The sequence below is a fragment of the Equus przewalskii genome, chromosome 4 (assembly GCF_037783145.1).
Source record: "Equus przewalskii isolate Varuska chromosome 4, EquPr2, whole genome shotgun sequence".
Lineage (NCBI taxonomy): Eukaryota > Metazoa > Chordata > Mammalia > Perissodactyla > Equidae > Equus > Equus przewalskii.
In genome coordinates this window covers 35,627,349-35,651,135 of record NC_091834.1, presented here as the reverse complement: position 1 = coordinate 35,651,135, position 23,787 = coordinate 35,627,349, and the positions used below count along the sequence as shown (strand labels likewise).

General features: G+C 38.0%; 1 protein-coding gene across 8 annotated transcripts in view; it reads left to right on the top strand.

Annotated features, from left to right (window-relative positions):
• Window positions 1–23,787, top strand: part of MTERF1 (mitochondrial transcription termination factor 1) — a 152,367-nt gene that overhangs the window by 49,416 nt on the left and 79,164 nt on the right. For 4 of the 8 annotated variants that reach the window (XR_011539495.1, XR_011539496.1, XR_011539497.1 and 1 more), the window contains exons 1-2: window positions 3,036–3,084; window positions 5,068–5,216. The exons of the other annotated variants lie outside the window; for them this stretch is intronic. The gene's annotated coding sequence lies outside the window, so the exon portion shown is untranslated. Of the gene's footprint in view, window positions 1–3,035; window positions 3,085–5,067; window positions 5,217–23,787 lie in introns of those variants that run through there. 8 annotated transcript variants of the gene reach the window in all.

Here is a 23,787-nt window from a genome sequence, read left to right as displayed (position 1 = left end):
GCATAAGTTAACTGGGTTCATCTGAGTCACTTTTGTAAATTATTTATTTAGAGAGTTAATCCTACTATCAAGAAAGATAGATGAGGCTAAATGCACATAGGATTGTAGTCCTATATAAGATTATTTTGAAGGGTATCAGATGTATATAATTTATTCCTCACTATCCTGGCATTAATGGTTCCAATTTTTTTGCCTGTGAATGACAAACATATAAATAACCATAATTTTCCTATTATGATTCATATAAAAATCAATGTATGGAAAAAGAAACTCAAGGATCAAACTGGTAATATTGGTAATTCACAATTACAAAACCATTGGTAAGTAAATGCCATCATTATGCTAATAAAATGGAAAACATTCCTGAAGCAACTGGTTCAAGGCTGGTACACTTTTATAGAGTCCATTTGTGTAGCAATTTATACTGGCTTGAGTATATTTGCAATTTTAAGTTATCTGCCTTCTGTATAAATAAGAATATAACTGTGGCAGTCAGGTTAGTCTGCTAAAATAAACAACCCAAAATGTGGCTCAACATAATAAAGCCAATGCAGGTTGTTAGGGGTAGGTTGGCGCTTTGGTCCAATGCTGGGATGCAGACCTTTTTCAACGAATCATTCCACCATCTTCTAAGACCTTGAAATCTAGCCTGTGTCCAGCCTTCAGACAAGGTGGGGAGAGAGTGTGGAAAAGTTGTACATGCTCTTAACCACCTCACTAGAGGTGACACACATCATCCCCTCTCCCACATTCTGCTGATGAGAACCAGTCTCATGATTTTAGTGAGCTGCAAGACATTTGGAAGATGTGGTCTGATGTTTCATCAGGAAAGAGGAGGACAGAGGCAGTCTTTGCTACAATAGACTATTATTCCAGATCACTCACATCAAAGATATGTGCTAGGGAGTAGGAACTGCTCAAATAAATAGGCTAACATACTATGGATATTTCCCAACTTACATATATTCCTTTCAGTCAGGTGTTCACAGAGGGTACCTGCCTTTGCTAGATGGCCCAGGGCAGTCTTTATCAAACTATTTTGACTGCACTCCAATAAGAAATGTATTTTACATGGTGACCCAATACCAGTACATATGTACCAATACAAAAATTTCATACCTGTTGTTAAGGAAACAATAATTACTCTTACTATATGTGGTGCAGTCTGATATTTTCTATAGTTTTCTACACTGTTCTATTCTGTTCTCTAGTCTTGCCTGCCTCAACACTAGGCTCATCCATAGTCTTGGAGGGCTTCATTCCATCTCTAGCACTCTCTGCTTCTGAGGGGAGCTGCCCAGAGGAGATTGAATCTGGGATTCCTAACATGTACATGATTCTCGCTGCAGTCCTTTAGGCACGTAAAGACTTTCATCATCACTTGTGATCACCTCTGTGTACTTTCTTCTTCCCCTACAGCTAGGGTTGTCAGATTTCACAAATAAAAACTACACGATGTCCAGTGAAGTCTGAATTTCAGACAATGAATAATGTTTTGGTATAACAATGTTCCATGAAATATTTGGGATATAGTTATACTAAAAAAATTACTCATTGAAATTTAAATTAATTGGGTGTCCTATCTTTTATCTGGCAACCCTACCTACAGTGAATGAGACAATGCAGAGGGGAGATTCTTTTTAGTTGCTATTTATTTCTCTTGGTTGCTGATAATAAGGAAATCACACAGGCATTAGATACTGCCTTTAGGGACAGCAGGGGAGAGGGTGTGAGTTTGGGCCCTGTTTTGAGGTAAGGCAAGGAGAAGAGAGAAATCACAGTCAAAGTCAGTGGGGGATAGCAGAGAAATGGGTAGCTGGGGATGGGGTGACACTGACTTGAGAGAGAGAGAGGACTTGCAAGGAAGTGTGTGTGCAGGGAGTGTTCCTGTAGACTTATAGTGGCAGGAGGTCCCACCGATGCCTTTATCCCTTTATCCATACCTCTTGAGATCCCATCCCTCTTCATCAGTTTCCCTTATTATCACCTGAGCTTTGTTGGAGGCTCTCTCTCAGGTGACAGACCACCAATGGGAACTTGGAGCATAGTAGGAATGGGGCATCTCTAATGTAATAAGAAAGTGCTTCAGCAGGGGTTGGGAGGGAGGGAGGGAAGATTCATTCTTTGAATCTTTAGTTGAAATTATGAATGACTTTCCCATAGGAATGTGGTCTTAATTGGTGATATTTTCTATGGAAAAGATTCTGCAAGAAATTCCCTGGGAGCTTACTAAAATGCATATTCCTAGGCCCCATGCAAAGATTTGGATTTAGTGGTTCTCTGATAAGGCCCTGGATTCTTCTTCTTCTTCTTTTTTTTTTAAAGATGGTACCTGAGCTAACATCTGTTGCCAGTCTTCTTTTTCTCTCCTTCTTCTCCCCAAAGCCCCCCAGTACATAGCTGTATATTCTAGTTGTAGGTCCTTCTGGCTCTGCTATGTGGGATGCCACCTTGACATGGCCTGATGAGCGGTGCTAGGTCTGTGCTCAGGATCCAAACTGGGGAAACCCTGGGCTGCTGAAGTGGAGTATGAGAACTTAACCACTCAGCCACAGGGCTGGCCCCTGCCCCAGATTCTATATTTATGTTTTACAAGTTCCCAGAACCACACTTTGGAAAATATTGTAATGAAGTACAGTAGCCCCCCTTATCCGTGGGAGGATACATTCCAAGACCCCCAGTGGATGCTTGAAACTGTAGATCGTACTGAACCCTATCTATCCTATGTTTTTCCCTATACATACATAGCTCTGATAAAGTTTAATTTATCAATTAGGCACAGTGAGAAGTTAAACAACAATAACTAATAATAAAATAGAACAATTATCACAATATACTGAAATAAAATTTATGTGTATGTGCGTTCTCTCTCTCTCAAAATATCTTATTGTACTGTACTCACCCTTCTTGTGATGATATGAGATGATAAAATGCCTATGTGATTAGGTGAAGTGAGGTGAATGATGTAGGTGTTGTGACAGAGTTAGGCTATTATTGACCTCACAATATGTCAGAAGGAGGAAAATCTGCCTCCTTACTGTGGTTGACCACGGGTAACTGAAACCGTGGACAGTGAAACTGCAGGTTAGGGGGAACTACTGTATACTATAGTATGTCTAGTCTAGCTAGTCTAATGTAGTTTAGTACTAAGATTATATAGTATTAGTAAATTACAGTACTATAGACATACTATAAATTTAGTTAGCCCATTTATAAGTTTTCTGTGGATCTCTTATTTTTATTTATTTTTTTAAATGAATGCTCTCAGAGTTACAAGCTATATACTTACCAAAGGACTGTTGGAACAGACCCCCTTCCCAAATTGGAGACATGGCTAATACAAGTGCCCTCTAGTGGCCAAACTAGTTGTAACTGGTAGGGAATTTGATTTTCCATCTTACAGCTTGAGGGACTAGCTCTAGGACATGAATGTTACGTGTTATTCTAAATTCTGCTGGGAATGGGCCCAGCTATGTTGAAGTTACTGCAGCAGAGATAGTTCTGATTTCCCATCTCTGAAGCAGGCAGCTGACATAGGAGGGCTTGGACCACAAAGGTGCTCTGTTGTATAGAAGTTATTCCTGGAGGTCACTTATCATGGGATTGTAGAGTATTTGATATTCATTTGTTCATTCATTATTCAATCATTCATTCAGCATTGAGCCAACATTTATTTATTTATTCAGTGCCAATAGGTTTAAGGCACTGTGCTAGCGAATACAAGATGAATTAGACTGGGTTTTTAATTCTTTCAAGGGCTTGTTGTTTAATAGGGAATATATATGTCCATGCCTTTAATGAAACTAGTTGTGTGAGATTTAGAAAGGTGAATTAGACATGGTCCAACCTTAAGGAACATGGTCAATGGAGGAAACAGGAAACTCCCAGCACTGCTCTAGGTGCAGTGTTTGGCGAGATGAGACACATGCTCACAAAACGGAGTAACAGCAGTTGGTGGTTGAACTGTGCAGCTACATCCACAAGTGCTACAAGAAGGCAGAAAGCTGCCTCGCTCAGCTCATTACTCTCTGCCTTCCCTACTTAGCTCTGCACATTTTGGATACAAGAGACAATGGTTAGCATATAAGGAACCACAAATCAGCTGTTTTTCACATCCATGGTTATCAACTGCAATGCAGCAGCTTTAAAAAAAAAAGGTGACCTTGTCACTGTAGTTGGTATTCAAGTCAACTAATTTGTCTTGGAACTTTTATATAGATTTTAGCTAGCTTATGCAGCTAATAAATCCAAATGAAAAAATTCTACTAGCTATTTCTTGGTCAATTTTGATGATGAAAAAAAAAATGACACCACAAGTTGAATAACAAAGAAAAGCCTGTATTTGAATTTAACTATGGTGAATTAACAGAAATCCCCAAAGTCCCTTCCCTTATAGCAACGTTAAAGTCTGCAGTGTTTTCCAGGTCCCCTCTCCCCCATTTTCCTCCTTCAGGGTCATGAGTGATTAATTTTATTGACTTAATCTCAACCTGATATATATTTTTTCAAACTGACATTTTTAAGGCAAATCCTTTCAAACATTCAGAGACAGATTTCATTTTAATGGTTTAAATTTGGAGAGTTTTTCAGTGGTTTGCTCAGTTTTTATGAGTGTTGAGATGGAAGAGGGAACTTAAAAAATGATTTATAAAGCAGGTAATATATGTGACATTCATACTACCTACCTAAGCCTACAAAGGGAAAATTGATCTTGCTTTTTTTTCCTTCAAAAAAATTCCCAAACCACTACTCAATTAAAATCTCTAACCCAACACCCTAAATTGTAATGTATTAAAGATATAGATCTACATAATTTAATGCTGTCTTTAAAAATAGATCTAAGAAAACACTTTGAGTGATTTATGGTACAATAAAATTTCATTATATTTATATATTGATAAAATACCTTATTAATATGTTCTTTTTGCATTGCCTACACATGCCACTTTTGCTACTTAAAAAGCACTTTTGTAGTGAGCTGAGTAGTAGTGTTTAATGTGAATGAGACTTATGCAGATTTCATGGGCATAGTATAATTTTTGTGAATTTTATGATTTTTTTAAAAAGAGAAAAAGCAGCTTTGAGTTACAAGCCATTATTTCTGAGATATCTGCTGAAAATGGACTACAGCAGCTCCTTTTTTCTGGGCAAAGAAAACTGATCCCAGATGCTCCTGCTAGGCACAGAACTGGGCACAGCTGCTCTACCCTGGCAGGGTAAGATGATGATGATTATTATTATTTTGTCAATTTTTTTAAATGAGGTTATGATAGCTTACAACCTTGTGAAATTTCAGTTGTACATTATTATTTGTCAGTCATGTTACAGGTGCACCACTTCACCCTTTGTGCCCATCCCCCACCCCCCTGGTAACCACTAATCTGTACTCTTTGTCTTTGTGTTTGTTTATCTTCCACATATGAGTGGAGTCATACAGAGTTTGTCTTTCTCTATCTGGCTTATTTCGCTTAACATAATACCCTTAAGGTCAATCCATGTTGTTGTGAATGGGATGATTGTCTCCTTTTTTATGGCTGAGTAGTATTCCATTGTATATATATATATATATATATATATATATATATATATATATACACACACACACACACACACTGCATCTTCTTTATCCAGTCATCAGTCGATGGAAACTTAGGTTGCTTCCATGTCTTAGCTATTGTAAATAATGCTGCAATGAACATAGGGGTGCATGGGTCTCTTTGAATTGCCGATTTCAAGTTCTTTGGATAGATACACAGTAGTGGGATGGCTGGGTCATATGGTATTTCTATTTTTATTTTTTTGAGAAATCTCCATACTGTTTTCCATAGTGGCTGCACCAGTTTGCATTCCCACCAGCAGTGTATGAGGGTTCCTTTTTTCTCCACAGCCTCCCCAATATTTTTTGTCTTGGTTATTTTAGCCATTCTAATGGGTGTAAGGTGATATCTTAGTGTAGCTTTGATTTGCATTTCCCTGATGATCAGTGATGATGAGCATCTTTTCATGTGCCTATTGGCCATCCATATATCTTCTTTGGAGAAATGTCTGTTCATATCCCCTGCTTAGTTTTTGATTGGGTTGCTTGATTTTTTGTTGTTGAGTTGTGTGAGTTCTTTATATATTATGGAGATTAACCCCTTGTTGGATATTTGGTTTGCAAATATTTTTTCCCAGTTGGTGGTTGTGTTTTTGTTTCAATCCTGTTTTCCCTTGCCTTGTAGAAGCTCTTTAGTCTGATGAAGTCCCATTTGTTTATTCTTTCTGTTGTTTCCCTTGTCAGAGAAGACATGGTATCTGAAAAGATCCTTTTAAGACTGATGTCAAAGAGTGTCCTGCCTATATTTTCTTCTAGAAGTCTTATGGTTTCAGGTCTTACCTTTAAGTCTTTGATCCATTTTGAGTTTATTTTTGTGAATGGCGTAAAAGAATGGTCTATTTTCATTCTTTTACATGTGGCCGTCCAGTTTTCCCAACACCATTTGTTGAAGAGACTTTCTTTTCCCCATTGTATGTTCTCAGCTCCTTGTTGAAGATTAGCTGTCCATAGATGTGTGGTTTTATTTCTGGGCTTTCAATTCTGTTCCATTGATCTGTGTGCCTGTATTTGTAGCAGTACCATGCCGTTTTGATTATGATGGCTTGTAGTATATTTTGAAGTCAGGGATTGTGATGCCTCCAGGTTTGTTCTTTTTTCTCAGGATTGCTTTAGCAATTCAAGGTCTTTTCTTGCCCCATATGATGTTCAGGATTCTTTTTTCTATTTCTGTGAAGAATGTCATTGGGATTCTGATTGGGACTGCACTGAATCTGTAGATTGCTTTAGGTAGTACGGGCATTTTAACTATGTTTATTCTTCCAATCCATGTGCATGGAATGTCTTTCCATCTCTTTATGTCGTCATTGGTTTCTTTTAGGAAAGTCTTGTAGTTTTCATTTTATAGGTCTTTCACTTCTTTGGTTAAATTTATTCCAAGATATTTTATTCTTTTTGTTGTGATTATGAATGGGATCGTGTTTGAGTTCTCTATTAGTTTGTTATTAGAGTATAGAAATGCTACTGATTTATATAAGTTGATTTTGTGCCCTGCAACTTTGTAATTGTTGCTTACTTCTAGTAGCTCTCTGATGGATTTTTTTAGGGGTTTCTGTATATAAGATCATGTTGTCTGCAAACAGCAAGAGTTTCCCTTCTTCATTGCCTATTTGGATTCCTTTAACTTTGTTTCCTGCCTAATTTCTCTGGCCCAAACCTCCAGCACTATGTTGAATAAGAGTGGAGAGAGTGGGCATCCTTGTCTTATTCCTGTTCTCAGAGGGATGGCTTTCAGTTTTTCCCCATTAAGTATGATGTTGGCTTTGGGTTTGTAATATATGGGCTTTATTATGTTGAGGTACTTTCATTCTATACTCATTTTATTGAGAGTTTTTTTTTTCAGATTTTATTTTTCCTTTTTCTCCCCAAAGCCCCCTAGTACATAGTTGTATATTTCTAGTTGTGGGTCCTTCTAGTTGTGGCATGTGGGATGCTGCCTCAGTGTGGCCTGATGAGTGGTGCCATATCCTTGCCCAGGATTTGAACTGGTGAAACCCTGGGCTGCTGAAGCAGAGTGCGCAAACTTAACCACTCGGCCATGGGGCCAGCCCCTTATTGAGAGTTTTTATCATAAATGGATGTTGGATCTTGTCAAATGCTTTTTCTGCATCTATTGAGAAGATCATTTGGTTTTTGTTCCTCATTTTGTTAATGTGGTATATCATATTGATTGAATGTGGCTGTGGAACCGTCCCTTTGTCCCTGGTATAAATCCCACTTGGTCATGGCGTATGATCTTTTTAATGTATTGCTGTATTCGGTTTGCCAATATGTTGTTGAGGATTTTTGCATCTATGTTCATCAGTGATATTGGCCTTAGTTTTGTGTTGTCCTTGTCTGGTTTTGGGATCAGGGTGATGTTGGCCTTGTAGAATATGTTAGGAAGTGCTCCATGTTCCTCAATTTTCTGGAATAGTTTGAGAAGGATAGGTATTAAGCCTTCTTTGAATGTTTGGTAGAATTCTCCAGAGAAGTGGTCTGGTCCTGGACTTTTATTTTTTGGGAAGTTTTTGATTACTGTTTCAATCTCTTTGCTTGTGATTGATCTATTCACGTTCTCTGTTTCTTCTTGATTCAGTTTTGGGAGGTTGTAAGAGTCTAAGAATTTACCCATTTCTTCTAGGTTGTCCAGTTTGTTGGCATATAGTTTTTCATGGTATTCTCTTATAATCTTATGTATTTCTGTGGTATCCATTGTGATTTCTCCTCTTTCATTTCTGATTTTATTTATTGAGTCTTCTCTCTTTTTTTCTTAATGAGCCTGGCTAAGGGTTTGTCAATTTTGTTTGTTTAATTTCACATCTTTACCCCTTTCTCAGCTTTATTCTTGTAATTAGTGTCCAGTTTCTTAGCATTATGGTCAGAAAAGATGCTTGATATTATTTCAATCCTCTTAAATTTGTTGAGGCTTTCTTTGTTTCCTAACATGTGGTCTGTCCTTGAGAAGGTTCCATGAGTACTTGAGAAGAATGTGTAACCTGCTGTTTTTGGATGGAGTGTTCTATATATATCTATTAAGTCCATCTGGTCTAGTTTTTCATTTAATTCTACAATTTCCTTGTTGACTTTCTGTCTAGATGATCTATCTATTGGTGTTGGTGGGGTGTTGAGGTCCCCTACTATTATTGTATTGTTGTTGATATCTCCTTTTAGTTTTGTTAACAGTTGCTTACATATTTTGGTGCTCCTGTGTTTGGTGCATATATATTTATAAGTGTTATGTCTTCTTGGTGGAGTGTCCCTTTTATCATTCTATACTGTCCCTCTTTGTCTCTCTTTACCTGTTTTGCCTTGAAGTCTACTTTGTCTGATATAAGTATGGCGACACCTGCTTTCTTATGTTTGCTATTAGCTTGGAGTATCGTCTTCCATCCCTTCACTCTGAGTCTGTGTTTGACTTTGGGGCTGAGGTGTAATTCCTGGAGGCAGCATATTGGTTGGGTCTTGTTTTTTAATCCATCCTGACACTTCATGTCTTTTGATTGGAGAATTCAATCTATTTACATTTAGAGTGGTTACTGAAATTTTGGGGACTAATGCTGCCATTTTATCACTCATTTTCCAGTTCTCGTGCCTTTCCTTTGTATCCCATGTATTTCGGACTACCCATTCAGTTAGGTACTTTTCTATGCTGGTTTTCTTAGTTTTCTCCTTATTTTTAATTTGTGTCTCTGTTTTAATTATTTGTTTAGTGGTTACCATATGGTTTGTATAAAACATCTCATAGATGAGATAGTCCATTTTCTGATAGCCTCTTATTTCCTTGGACTAACCCGGTTCCATCTCTTCCCTCTTCCTCTTCTAGGTTGTTATTGTTACATCTTTTTTCTTTCTTGTGTTGTGAGTTTGTGTTTAAAATGACAAGATTATATTTATTCTTAGTGTTTCCCTTCCCTTTAGCTTTAAAGTTATACTTAAGCATTTGCTAGCTTGTTCCAATGGAAAGCTGCAATTTTCTGATTTTTTTCTTTCTACTTATCTCCCTGCTAAGGGTTTTGTAACCCCTTTCCTTTTTTTTTTTTCGGTATGAAGGCCTTCCTGAGCATTTCTTGTAGGGAGCATCTTGTGGCGATGAATTCCCTTAACTTTTGTTTATCTGGGAAAGTTTTTATTTCTCCATCATATTAGGAGGATATTTTCACTGCATAGAGTATTCTTGCCTGAAAGTTTTTGTCTTTCAGAATTTTGAATATATCATTCCACTCTCTCCCAGCCTGTAAGGTTTCTGCTGAGAAATATCCTGACAGCCTGATAGAGGTTCCTTTGTAGGTTATTTTCTTCTGCCTTGCTGCCCTTAATATTTTCTCTTTGTTGTTAACTTTTGCAACTTTCACTACTATATGCCTTAGGGTTAGCTTTTTACATTGATAAAGTTTGGAGATCTATTGGCTTCCATCACATGGATTTCCAGCTCCCTCCCTAGGTTTGGGAAATTCTCAGCTATTATTTCTTTGAACAAGCTTTCTTCTCCATTCTCCTTCTCTTCTCCCTCTGGGATACCTATAATCTTTATGTTGCATTTCCTAATTGAGTCGGATATTTCTCAGAGAGTTTCTTCATTTCTTTTTAGTCTTAGTTCTTTTTCCTCCTCTATCTGATGCATTTCTTTATTCCTATCTTCCAGACTGCTAATTCTGTCCTCCATATTATCAGCTCTACTCTTCAGGGAGTCCAGATTTTTCTTAATCTCCTCCATTGTGCTTTTCATCTCCAACATTTCTGATTGGTTCTTCTTTATAGTATCAAGCTCTTTTGTGAAACAGCTCCTGAAGTCATTGAGTTGTCTCTCTGTATTCTCTTTTAACCCATTGAGTTTTAAAATCATAGCTGTTTTTAATTCTTTGTCATTTAGGTTATAGATTCTGTGTCTTCGGGATTGTTTTCTGGGTACTTGTCATTTTCCTTCTGTTCCAGAGATTTAACATATTTTTTTCATACTGCTTGGTGGACTGGATTTGTGCCCCTACATAGGGATAGAGTTTGGTCACTGCTTCCACTGGGGGGGAGGGGCAGCAGCCATGTAATCTGTGCCAACCAGGATCCCTGTCAGTGGTTCCTGACCAAGGCTGTGATCCTTGGGATCACAGTGGCCCTGTGGGGTCGCCTGTAAACTGTAGGAACAATCACACAGGGCCTTTGGTTGCTGCTGCCTGATCCCACAGACTGCCTAGACATGCTCCCTCCTTAGGGACTGCAGTGGTGTTATGGGCTTTCACAGCAGCTGGGAGCTGGGTCACCCAGACTTGCAGCTCTGCTGCTGTCTGGTCCCACTGGATCTCACTTGCCCGCTCTGGGCTATAGCAGAGCTATGGACATCTAATGCAGCTTGCGGTTAGCTAGCCCTGCTGTGCCACTTCTGCTCTTAGGTCGCCCAGCATTTACGCTTGGTGGGTGGGGCCTCTCCACTAGGGCTGAGCAGAGACTCTCCCTGGGGCTTGTGTGGGTCAATGAATTTTCCCACTGGTCCACAGGGCAATCACAGGGGGGTTAGAGCTGTAGTCACCTGTTTCCACAGTTGTGCTGATGCGCATGCCCACCCTCAGGGCTGTGGCAGTGCTATGAGCATGTCAGCTGGGAGAGAGTTGCTAGTAGCTGCTAGGCTATCTGGGGGCCAGAGAGTTTTCACCTATCTCCACTTCCTCCCCAGGGGTAGTCCATCCACTTTCTGATGTATAGCAGTATAGATCTCTCAGGCATCCTGAGGTGCTGTGTGAGTATCCTCCATTGATCAATGAATGTCCATTTAGTTGTAGTTCAAAGGGGGAGAGAAAATGAAAACTGCTTGCTTTGCCATGTTGCTGACATCTGGTGAGATTATTTTTGTGATTCTTCAACTTCTTTTTGCCAATCAAACATAAATTTGGATTTAAGTGTTCTTTGCTAATGACTACAGAGGCAGCAACCTGATATAAACTACCAAGCAATAGGTAAGGTTTAGACACAAATCCTTTAATAAAGATGCCTCATTCATTCATTCACTCATTCATTCATTCCTTCAAAAAATATTTATTAAGCATCCACTATGTATCAGGTACTATTCTAGGTGTTGGGGCTTCAGCAGTGGACAAAATAGGTCACCATCCAGGCTGTAGGCCCAAGCTTACATTCTACTGGGTGGATATAGACAATAAACAAAACAAGTAAAATATATAGTGTGCAGATGGTGATAAGTGCTATGGGGAAGAATGAAGTAGGAAAGGGGTAGAGGGCATTCTAGGGTGAAGGAGGGATTCAAATTTAAATAAAAAGGTCAGAGAAGGCTCACTGGGAAAAAAGACAAACGAGGCAAAGGGGTGAACCATGTAAATATATCTGGGGGAAGAGTGTTCTAGGCAGAGGAAACAGCTAGTGCCATGGCCCTGAGGTAAGAAAGTGCTTGTTGTGTTAACTGAACAACAAGGAGGCCAGTAAGGCAGGAGCAGTAATGGAGGGGAGAACACAGGAGATGAGGTTAGAGAGGTAATAGACCCAGATCACATAGGGCTTTATAAGTCATTGTAAGGACTTTGGTGTTTACTATGAGGGAGAAGGAAAGCCACTGGAGGGTTTTGAGCAGAGAAATAACACTATTTGATTTATTTTAAAAGAATCATTATGGCTCCTTCATTGAAATAGGAACCAAGGTCATCAACTGGAAGAGATTATGATTCAGTTGCCTAGGAGAATGGGACAATGATTGGTTTAGGGAAATAGCTTACCAGGCAGCATAGAGGGCCCACTTGGGGTTAGTGGTCATGAATTTAAAGTGAGATCAGTCAGCTACGTGGAGCAGGCAGAGTAGGATTTAATAAGGGTTGAGGTTATTGCCAACCAACTAAGAGAAGGGAGGGTGAGAAAAGGGAGTGGAGGGTGGGTGAGTGAGAGAAGTGTGTACATGAGGGGCAAGGACAGTGAAAAGGTGGTAGGATCAATGGACTGAAGACGTCCTAATGCAGGATTGTTGGGTATAGGACAGAGTGAGCTGGTCAGAGAATGATATGCTTGAAATTAAGATCATGGAACCCAAACTTGTTTCATTTAGGGTGAGGTAAGAAAGTTATCTTTCTCAAATGAAGTATGAAAATCCCAAGGAAAAATGTTCAGTATAATTGGATCCCTTTGAACCATGACGTTCGTTCTAGATTTTCCCCCCAAATATTTGCACTTTTAGAACATTAGGAGTAGATATCCACAACGGCTGACTTAGAAGATTAGGTACTCAGTTTGTAGATTTCATTAAGAAAAAAATTTGCAACCTAGTAGAATCCATCTTTCCGAGATTATTTGCTTTATCCTACCTAAAAAATTAAACAAACAAAAACTAAACAGAACTGAGATCAAGGAGACAAAATATTCACTGTTCAGTTGGAAATAGTCAATGCACAAATGAAAATCATATTTATATTTTCCATTGTCCCAGGCGCTGTCTGTATAGTAGGAAAACACTTTTGAATGATTACATTCACAAGTAATGATTACAGTAATGATTACATTAAAACCAAAACACAAGATTACCCGATACTTACTGTTGGAACACACGGCTCATTTACAGAATCATGATGTTTCTCTGTTGCTTTTGAAGAGAGACTATTAGACTCTAAGCACATAAAACTTGAAAGAAGTGTAAACATAAATTATTTAGTGCTTTTTCTTAAATACAGATTAAAATGCCAACATTTGGAATTTCATAACACAGAAGTGGTAGTTAGGCTCCTTGAGTTAAAATTGCATCAGGATGTGTAAGGATCCCTTAAGTTAAACTGGAACAAATATTTGAGAACGTCTGCTTTTTTTTTATTGTTGTTTTGAATAAGCCTATCCAGGTACAGATAATATTAAAAAAATGGACATTTCCAGCTCTGCAGGTGGTTAAAATCAAAGATAATTAGCTATGCAAGTATTTTGAAGAAAGAAATTAAAAGTGACTTAAGAACAAACTTTTTTTAAACACGGCAAGCCCACAACAAACATAGGTTTTGTTGTTATAGTTTCCAAAATTCAAACACTTAAAAAAATTTTTTTGTGCATTATAGGTAGAAATATAGATAGGAACATATATATATTTAAACGGAGTTTGTGAGAGAATTAAACTGGCTTAAACATCTGCCGTAAGTCCGTACATTTTAACAAAGTATAGATTTTTCCATTGCCTGTGGCTTAATTGAGAAATTAGACAAGGACACATGTCAGGAATCTTTATGCCCTGTTGCTTTGCCACAATGCAGTGTCAAGTATTACCATCAGTACTAGAAGTACATTATTATTATTATTATTTTTTAAAGATTTTATTTTTTCCTTTTTCTCCCCAAAGCCCCCCGGTACATAGTTGTGTATTCTTCGTTGTGGGTTCTTCTAGTTGTGGCATGTGGGACGCTGCCTCTGCATGGTCTGACGAGCAGTGCCATGTCCGCGCCCAGGATTCGAACCAACGAAACACTGGGCCGCCTGCAGTGGAGCGCGCGAACTTAACCACTCGGCCATGGGGCCAGCCCCTAGAAGTACATTATTTTTAAGATAAATTAAGGTCATATACAACACATTAGTTTGGATTTTCTCAAAATTAGAAATCACGGTGTTCTGGTTCCCTGCCTGCCCTTTGCTCAAACACTGGAAGAATTTACATCATTTTCATTTTTAATCTGTATTTGAGTCTTTGGCTTCGAGCTTTATCAAGTTAGGAAGGCAAGATGCTTTGTAAAGAGCCAGAGTAACTAACCCATTAATTGAAAATATTTCTGTAAGCGAAAGTCACAAAGAAGGTTTGTTATTAAAAAGCCAAGGGATACAGTAATCTAGCAACCAATTACATTTAAGAATCCCCTCAATCTTTAAAAGCTCCAAAATTTTTCAATTAATATATATTAAAAAAGCTGGATGAAAAATAACCCTAAACTTATAATAATAAAGCTGACAGTTGTGGTGAAGGTGTATGACATCGCAACTAGTTAAATCAATTAGTGACCATTCAACACTTGCTAGATTTGGTTGAGGCCTGCAAGAAAAGTAGATCTCAAGGAGTTTATAATCTCAAATGATCTCAAGGAGCTTACAGTTTCTTAGAGGAGATAAGACTAATATACACCCAAGACAACGGAATACAACGTGTGATGAATGAGTTTAGAGAAGGGGCAGTACCAATGCTTTTCCTTTCAAAAGACATCTTTTCCTCCTAGGAGACTTAATTGCTTTTCCACTTAGTATTACTCATATAGCACTTATTACACTCTTAACTGCCTTATAAAATATTTATCAATTTTTTTGGCTGCCTAGCATCTGAGTTATCCTAGATTTAGAGGATTCTTTTCATACATGTTTTGGCTGGAGGAAGACTGAAAAAGTCAGATAATCACTTTCTCAACCTCCTTTGCAGCTAGTGGGTAGGCACATGACCTAGGCTCAATCAATGAATTTTAAAAATTATAACAGTCTTATTGAGATATAATTCACATACAATTCAATTCACCCACTTAAAGTGTACAATTCAGTTGTTCTTAGTTTATTCACAGAATTGTGTAACCACTACAACAATCAATTTTAAAACATTTTCATTACCTCAAAAAGAAATCCCATACCCATTAGCAACCACTCCCCATTTCTCCTAACCTCCTCAGCCCTAGGTAACTCTAATCTATTTTTGGTCTCTGTGGATTTGCCTATTCTGGACATTTCATATAAATGGGATCATATAATAAGTGGTCTTTTGTAATTGCCTTCTCTCACTTAGCATAATGTTTTCAAGCTTTGTCCATGCTGTAGCATGCATCAGAACTTTATTCCTTTATATCGCTGAATAATATTCCATTGTATGGATATACGACATTTTATTTATCTATTCATCAGTTGATGGACATTTGGGTTGTTTACAGTTTTTAGTCATGAATAATGCTGCTATGAACATTCAGGTACAAGTTGTGTGGACATATGTTTTAATTTCTCTTGGGTATATAACTAGGAATACAATTGCTGGATCATATGACAACTCTATGTTTAACACTTTAAGGAGTGGCTAGATTATTTTCCAAAGTGGCTGAAAAATTTTACATTGGGCCATCCATGGATGAGGAGTCCAAGCTTTCCACATCTTTGCCAACATTTATTATCTTTTTGATTATAGTTACCCTAACAAGTGTGAGGTTCATTGTGATTTTGATTTGAATTTCCATGATGGCTACTGGTGCCGAGAATCCTTTCATGTCTTATTCGGCATTTGTATATCTTCTTAGGAGATATGTCTATTCACATCCTTTTGCCCATTTTTTTCTTTTCTTTTCTTTTTTTTTTTTCTGAGGAAGATTTGCCCAGAGCTAACATCTGTGACAATCTTCCCCTATTTTGTATGTGGGATGCTGCCACAGGATGGCTTGATGAGTGGTGTGTAGGTTCACATCCAGACTCTACACCTGAGTGATATAGATCTGAACCCATGAACCTGGGTCACTGAAGTGTAGCGTGCTGAACTTAACCACTATGCCACAGGTCTGGCCTGTTTGCTTATTTTTTAATTGGGTTATTTGTCTTTTTATTATTGAGTTGTAAGTGTCCTTTATATAGTCTAGATACAAATTGCTTATCAGACATGTGATTGCAGAAATTTTCTCCATTATATGGTGTTTCTTTTTTTTTGGTGAAGGAGATTGGCCCTGAGTAACATCTGTAGCCAATCTTCCTCTTTTTGCCTGAGGAAGAATGGCCCTGAGCTAACATCTGTGTTAGTCTTCCTCTATTTTGTTTTTGTTTTTTATATTTAAATTTTATTATTTGATGAGTTTTGACACCTGTGAAACAATCACTACAATAAAAATAATGAACATATTCCTCACCCCACCAAATTTTGTTGTGTCCTTTTGTAATTCATAACCTCCCCTTTCTTTTCTATTTATTTTAAAATCTATTTTACTATTTATTTATTTATTTTTTAATTGCAGTAACATTGGATTATAATATTATGTAACTTTCAGGTGTACATTGTAATATATTTCAAGTTCTGTGTATATTATCATGTTCACCAAGCAAAGACTAATTATAATTCATGACCACCCGTGAGCCTAATCACCCCTTTGCCCACCTCCCTCCACCCTTCCCCTCTGGTAACCACCAATCCAATCTCTGTTGCTATGTGTTTGTTTGTTGTTGTTTTTATCTTCTACTTATGCGTGAGATCATACAGTATTTGACTTTCTCCCTCTGACTTATCTCACTTAGTATAATACCCTCAAGGTCCATCCATGTTGTCACAAATGGCCAGAATTCATCATCTCTTATGGCTGAGTAGTATTCTATTGAGTATATATACCACTTCTTCTTTATCCATTTGTCCCTTGATGGGCACCTAGGTTGCTTCCAAGTCTTGGTTATTGGGAATAATGCTGTGATGAACATAGGGGTGCATGTATCTTTATGCATTTGTGTTTTCAAGTTCTTTGGATAAATACCCAGCAGCGGAATGGCTGGAACATATGGTAGAGCTATTCTTAATTTTCTGAGGATACTCCATGCTCCTTTCCATAGTGGCTGCACCAGTTTGCACTCCCACCAGCAGTGTACAAGGGTTCCCTTCTCTCTACATCCTCTCCAACACTTGTTGTTTCCTGTTTTGTTAGCCATCCTGACCAGAGTGAGGTGATATCTCATTGTAGTTTTGATTTGCATTTCCCTAATAATTAGTGATGTTGAACATCTTTTCATGTGCCTGTTGGCCATCGTGTATCTTCCTTGGAGAAATCTCTGTTCAGATCTTTTGCCCATTTTTTAGTTGGGTTGTTGGGTTTTTTTTGTTGTTGAGACATATGAGTTCTTTGTATATTTTGATATTAACTCCTTCTCTGATATATAGTTTGAAAATATCTTCTCCCAATTGTTAGGTTGCCTTTTCGTTTTTTTGATGGTTTCCTTTGCTGTGCAGAAGCTTTTTAGTTTGATGTAGTCCCATTTGTTCATTTTTTCTTTTGTTTCCCTTGCCAGGTCAGACATGGTACTTGAAAATAGGCTGCTAAGACTGACGTTGAAGAGCATACTCCCTATGCTTTCTTCTAGAAGTTTCATGGTTTTTGGTCTTACATTCAAGTTTTTAATCCATTTTGAGTTGATTTTTGTACATGGTGTAAGGTAATGGTCTACTTTCATTCTTTTGCATGTGGCTGTCTGGTTTTCCCAACACCATTTATTGAAGAGACTCTGCTTTCTCCTTTGTATGCTCTGGGCTCTCTTGTTGAAAATTAGCTCTCCATAAATTTGTGGATTTATTTCTGGGCTCTTGATTCTGTTCCATTGATCTGTGTGTCTGTTTTTGTGCCAGTACCATGCTGTTTTGATTATTATAGCTTCGTAGCATATTTTGAAATCAGAGACTGTGATGCCTCCAGCTTTGTTATTTTACCTCAGGATTCCTTTAGCTATTTGGGGTCTTGTTGTTTCATATAAATTTTAAGATTCTTTTTTGTATTTCTGTGAAAAATGTTGTTGGAACTTTGATAGGGATTGCATTGAAGCTATAGATTGCTTTAGGGAGTATGGCATTTTAACATGTTAATTCTTGCAATCCATGAGCATGGAACATCTTCCATTTCTTTCTGTCTTGTTCAATTTCTTTCAGCAATGTTTTATAGTTTTCAGTGTACAAATCTTTCACCTCTTTTGTTAAGTTTATTCCTAGATATTTTATTCCTTTTGTTTCAATTGTAAATGGGATTGTATTCTTAATTATCTTTCTGCTACTTCATCATTAGTGTATAGAAACACAACAGATTTTTGCATGTTGATTTTGTGTCCTGAGACTTGACTGTAGTCATTTATTGTTTCTGAAAGTGTTTTAGTGAATTCATTAGGGTTTTCTATATATAAAATCATGTCATCTGCAAATAGTGACAGTTGCACTTCTCTTTTCCAAATTGGATACCTTTTATTTCTTTTTCTTGCCTGATTGCTCTGTCTAGGACTTCTAATACTATGTTAAATAAGAGGTGACAGTGGGCATCCCTGTCTGGTTCCTGTTCCTAGAGGGATAGCTTTCAGTTTTTCTGCATTGAGAATGATATTGGCTGTGGGTTTGTCATATATGGCCTTTATTATCTTGAGGTGTTTTCCCTCTACACTCATTTTATTTAGAGTTTTTATCATAAATGGATGTTGTATCTTGTCAAATGCTTTCTCAGTATCTATTGAGATGATCATGTGATTTTTATTCTTCGTTAATGTGGTTTATCACATTGATTGATTTCTGGATGTTGAACCATCCCTGCATCCCTGCAATGAAACCCACTTGATCATGATGTATGATCTTTTTAACATATTGTATTTGGTTTGCTCGTATTTTGTTGAGGATTTTTGCATCGATGTTTGTCAGTGATATTGACCCTTAATTTTCTCTTTTTGTTTTGTTCTTGTCTGGTTTTGGTATCAGGGTAATATAGTTAGGACGCTTCCCCTCTTCAGTTTTTTGTAAGAGTTTGAGAAGGATAGGTATGAATTCTTCTGTGAATGTTTGGTAGAATTCACCAGGAAAGCCATCTGGTCCTGGACTTTTATTTTTTGGGAGGTTTTTGATTACTGTTTCAATCTCCTTACTGGGGATTGGTCTATTCAAATTCTCTACTTCTTCTTAGTCCAGTTTTGGAAAGTTGTATGATTCTAAGAATTTATCCATTTCTTCCAGATTATCCAATTTGTTGGGGTATAGCTTTTAGCTTTTCGTAGTATTTTCTTATAATTTTTTGTATTTCTGAGGTGTCTGTTGTAATTTCTCCTCTTTCATTTCTGATTTTATTTATTTGAGGCTGCTCTCTTTTTTTCTTGGTGAGTCTAGCTAAAAGTTTGTCAATTTTGTTTATCTTTTCAATGCACCAGCCTTTGGTTTCATTCGTTTTTTTCTCTTGTTTTTTTTTTTTTTTTTTTTTGCCTCTATTTAGTTTATTTCTGCTGTGATTTTTATTATTTCCTTCCTTCTGCTGACTTGGGGCTTTGTTCTTTTTTGTCCAGTTCCTTTAGGTGCACTGTTAGATTGTTTATTTGGGATTTTTCTTGTTTGTTGATGTAGACCTGACTTGCTATAACCTTCCCTCTTATAACCACTTTTTTTAAACAGAATGTTTATTATTATTATTATTTTCAAGATTGGCACCTGAGCTAAGAAATGTTGCCAATCTTTTCTTGTTTCTTTTTTTTTGCTCCTTCTCCCCAAATCCCCCCAGTACATAGCTATATATTATTAGTTGTGGGTCCTTCTAGTTGTGTCATGTGGGATGCTGCCTCAACATGCCTGGATGAGTGGTGCCATGTCCATGCCTAGGATGTGAACTGGGGAAACCCTGGACCACCAAAGCAGAGTGTGCGAACTTAACCACTCACTCACGGGGTTGGCCCCATAGGACCACTTTTGCTGTATTCCATATATTTTTGCGTGTAGTATTTTCATTTTCATTTGTCTCCTGGAATTTTTTGATTTCTGTTTTGATTTCTTCATTGACCCAGTCGTTGTTCCATAGCATCTTTTTTAATCCCCGCATTTTTGTAGGTTTTCTGATTTTCTTCCTGTAGTTGATTTCTAGTTTCACACCTTTGTGGTCAGAAAAGATGCTTGGTATTATTTTGATCTTCTTAAATTTATTGAGACTTGTTTTGTGGCCTAATATGTGATCAGTCCTGGAGAATCTTCCATGTGCATGGGAAAAGAATGTGTATTCTGTGGTTTTTGGATGGAATGTTCTAGATATATCTACTAAGTCCATCTGGTCTAATGTTTCATTTAAGGCCAGTGTTTCCTTATTGATCTTCTGTTTGGATGATGTGTCCATTGGTGTAAGTGGAGTGTTAAAGTCCCCTACTGTTACTGTATTACTGTCCATTTCTCCTTTTATGTCTGTTAATAATTTCTTTATCTATTTAGGTGCTCCTTTGTTGGGTGCATAGATACTTACAAGTGTTATATCCTCTTGTTAGATTGTTCCCTTTATCATTATGTAGTGCCCTTCTTTGTCTCTTGTTACAGTTTTTGTTTTGAATTCTATTTTGTCTAAGTATTGCTACTCTGCTTTCTTTTCATTGCCATTTGCATGGAGTATCTTTTTCCTTCCTTCCCTTTCAGTTTGTGAGTGTCTTTACGTCTGAACAGTGTCTCTTGTATGCAGCATATGTATGGGTCTTGTTTTTTTTATCCAGTTGGCCACCCTATGCCTTTTGATTGGAGTATTTAGTCCATTGATGTTTAAAGTAGCTATTGGTAAATATGCACTTATTGCTATTTTGTTACTTTTTCTGGGTCTTTTAGTAGTTCTCTGTTCCTTTCTTCTTCTCTTGCTGTCTTCCTTTGTGGTTTGATGGCTTTCTTTAGTAATATGTTTTCTTTCTTTCCTCTTACTTATTTGTTTACTCATTTTAGGTTTCTGGTTTGTGATTATCATGAGGTTCCTATATAATGTTCTACATATATAGCAATCTATATTGAGTTGATAGTCTCTTTAGCTTGGCCTCTTCTAAAAGCTCTACTGTTTTACTACCTTCCTCCCATATTTTATGTTTTTGAAATCATATATAATCGCTTGGTTTGTGTTTGTCTATCCATTATCCTCTTATTATTGAAATAGGTAATATATTACTTTTGTCTTTTAACTTTCATATTATCTTCATAAGTGTTTGATCTGCTACCTTTACTATATTTTTGACTTTACCAGTAATTTTATTGCCTGTTTTGTTTTGTTGATAATTTTCTTATCCCTATTTGTGGGCTTCTCTTTCCCACTTAAGTCCCTTCATCATTTCTTGTAGAACTGATTTCTTGGCAATAAACTCCTTTCATTTTTGCTTGTCTGGGAAGCTGTTTATCTCTCCTTCCATTCTGAATGATAACCTTGCTGGATAGAGTATTCTTGGATATAGGTTTTTTCGTTTCAGTAATTTAAATATGTCATGCCACTCTCTTCTAGCCTGTAGGGTTTTGGCTGAGAAGGCTGCCAATAGCCTTATGTGCTTTCCTTTGTATGTCACTTGTTACCTTTCTCTTGCTGCTTTTAGGATTGTCTCTATATCTTTAATTTTGTGCATTTTAATTGTAATGTGTCTTGGTGTGGGCCTCTTTGGGCTTATCTTGTTTTGTGCTCTCTGTGCTTCCTGTACTTTGATGTCTGTTTCCTTCCTTAGATTTGGAAAATTTTCAGCTATTATTTCTACAAATATATTCTCTACCTCTTTGTCTCTCTCTTCTCCTTCTGGGACACATATAATATGAATTTTAGTGCACTTGATATTGTCCCAGAGTTCCCTTAGACTGTTCTCATTCTGTCTAATTCTTTTTTCTATCCAGCTTGGGTGATTTACTCTAGTCTTTCTTCCAGCTTGCTGATGTGTTCTTCTGTATCATCTACTCTACTAGTGAGTCCCTCTAGTGAATTTTTCATTTCCAGTATCGAATTCTTAATTTCTGATTGTTTCTTTTTTACATTTTCCAATTCTTTGTTGATGTTCTCACTCTGTTCATCCAGTCTTCTCCCAATATCAGTTAACATCCTTATGAGTTTTTGTTTGAACTCTTTGTCAGGTAGATTGCTTATTTCTGTTTAATTTAGTTCTTTTTCTGAGGTTTTGTCCTATTCCCTTTCTTTGAATGAATTCCTTTGCCTCCTCATTATGCCTCTTTCTCTCTGCTTATATCTATGTCGGCTATGTTTCCTGATCTTGGAGAAATGGCCTTATGTAAGAGATGCCTTCTGTGGCCCAGCAGTGTGCTTCCCTCTTGTCACGAGTCCAAATGATCCAGGAGTGACCTCTGTGTGGGCTACTTCTGTCCTTCTGCTGTGGCAGAGTTTCTCTTACTGCAGGTACTCAGGGAGTCTAGTCTTTCACTCCCTGGCTGGCTGTTTGTAAATCAGGTTTGGGGAGCCCCAGCACCATTGGCTATGTGGTCTAATAGCATACTCCTGTTTCAGTTTTCCTGTTAAATGAGTAGGCACCCAGTGTAGCTGGTTGCTTGGCTTAGGGGCTTACAGTTGCTATAGGCCTCAGGCCTGCAAGACTGTTTTCAGCTCTCTCAGGATTGTAGATGATTGGGGCTGGCCCTAGGCATGGAGCACCCAATTGTTTCAGGCTTTGGTAGGTGGGGCTCATACTCTTTGTGGCTGTTTGTGAAACACATGTCTTCTGCCACTGATAAGCCCCCACAGGTCCACACAAACCATCAACAGTGTCCTGGCCCGTCCAGACTTCCTGACCCCCTGGAGCATATCTGGTTGCTCCACTGCAGAGGCCCCTACCTCTCCACCAATGTCCCCTACAGTTCAGCTGGTCCTCACACAAGCCCTGCCCCACAGAGGGGGACACGCTCTTCTGCCTATAGAGGATCAAGGCACCCAGTCAGTGGAGGCTGTCAAGTAGCCTGAGGGCTTGCTGTTGGGTGGGGCTGGTCCCTAGGGCTGGCTGGCTGACATGGCTGAACTGGATTAAATCTGCACTCTAGTGGGTGTGGCAGACTCCTCGGCTAATAGGCCAGGGGAAGAACTTAAATGTTGTCTGCCAGCATCTGTGTCAGCTCGCCTGTACTAGGTCACAACAATGGCCACCACCAATGTCTCAGTCTCTAGAGAGGTCTCACCTCTCACCAAGATGCACCCAGAGCCTACCAGGTAAGTCTCTTTTCACCAAAGAACTATGCAGCCCTCTTCCTGGTGATTTTAGGCTGCCCTCTGAGACAGGTGAATTTGTGCATGGGCCCTTTAAGAGCCAGGTTTTTTTCAGCTTTCATCCATTAGCTTTTCTGGGGGTATCCCTCGTTGCAGTTAATAGCCAGTGAAGCTAGATATTAGGGCACTCCTCTCAGTTGTGCAGATAGAATAGAGGTCAGAACCTTGGAAAACACACATTTGGGTACTAGGAGATGAAACTTAAGCCAGTGAAGGAGATGGAGAAGAAGTAGTGACAGAACGGAACACCTGGATAGGATAGTGTCACAATCGAAGGGAGAAAATAATTTTGAAAACAGGAGGTCATTAACTATGCCAAATGCTGAAAAAAGATGAAGAATAATGAGGACTGAGGAAAGTTCACCAGTTTTAGCTTTAGATTTAGTCATATGTGACCTTTGAGAGCAATATTTCATGCAGTGTTGGCAGTTAAATCTAATCTCAGGTATTTAGAAAAGATTTGTTGACAATTTGGTGACAATAAGAGAGGTGGTGTTGTGTAGATGATATAGTTAAATTTGGCAAGAAAAGGAGAGAAACTGGATAGTA